The sequence below is a fragment of the Heterocephalus glaber genome, unplaced genomic scaffold (genome assembly GCF_053883595.1).
Source record: "Heterocephalus glaber isolate CG9 unplaced genomic scaffold, H.glaber_assembly_v1.0 deba00001461, whole genome shotgun sequence".
Classification (NCBI taxonomy): Eukaryota; Metazoa; Chordata; class Mammalia; order Rodentia; family Bathyergidae; genus Heterocephalus; species Heterocephalus glaber.
Genome location: NW_028258308.1, coordinates 43,482,545 through 43,483,846, shown reverse-complemented (window position 1 = coordinate 43,483,846; position 1,302 = coordinate 43,482,545).

Here is a 1,302-nt window from a genome sequence, read left to right as displayed (position 1 = left end):
GAGGGCTCCACAGAGAAATGCACCAGTGGAATGCAGTGGTGGATAGAGCAGACTGTAGTGGCTGGTGAGTTATTTGGGTTCAGACATCTCCCCTCAGGAGAGGGCAATTGTCCAGTAGCCATCTTGGAGAGGGACAACTGAGCTCAGAACTCAGAGTAGCACTGAGCTGACACCCATCTAGCAGCTGCCAGTGTCAAGGAGAGGCTATTGAGTTAAAACAGCAGGAGGAGCCCCACTGCCATTCCACACTCCTAGGGCAGAGAAGGTGAGCCAATCCCAGCGCCCAGGAAGAGGTTTCCCTGCCAACATTCCACGCTCCTAGGGCAGAGAAGGTGAGCCACGTGGGTGCCAGAACCCACCCCCCACCACTGTGGAAATGAGAAGACACATAAATAAGCCTCAAAAACAGACTTCCAGATCACCTACATCAACCCCAAAGGGAAACGAGATGGAACACTCTGATACTCAACCACCTGGACTCCCTGAACTAGCAATGAAACAGGATCTGGAAAAGATGAAATCAGAAATAATTTCTCACATAACAGCAAAGAATGTGCCTACAGTGCAAGACATGATTAAAAAATCTAGAGAGGATACAGATAAAAAAAATAGAGGATCTGAGGAACATGATGGAATCCCAACATAAGAAACAAATGGAATCCATAAAACAGATGCAAACAGATTTCCAGGAGGTTAAAAACTCCATTGAAAATCTACACAGCATAATGAGCCAATGTGAGGACAGAATTTCAGATATAGAAGATAAGATTGCAGTTAGTGACCAGGAAAAGAAAAAATTCTTTAAAATTTTAAGGGACCACGAGAAATCAGTCCAGCAGCTGGTAGATGATGCAAGAAAAATAACATAAGACTGATTGAAGTCAATGAAGAAACGAGAGAGTGTAGGTGACATAAACTGTTCACAGAAGTGATGGTAGAAAACTGCAAAAGCAGGGGAAAAGAACTTGACATACAGATAAGTGAGGCATATAGGACTCCAACTAGCCTTGATCAAAAAAAATCTGCACATAGGCATATAATTGTTAAGATTCCAGAAACCCAACAGAACAAAATTCTACAAGTAGTTAGAGAAAAGAAACAAATCACATACAAAGGAAAGCCCATCAGAATCACAGCAGACTTCTCAGTGGAAACCCTCAAGGCAAGAAGAGATTGGAGTGATGTATTTCAAGTCCTAAAGGAAAACAACCTCCAGCCCAGATTGATGTACCCTGCAAAACTATCTTTCAAAATTGATGGTGAAATAAGATACTTTCATGAAAAAGAGCACCTTAGGAACAT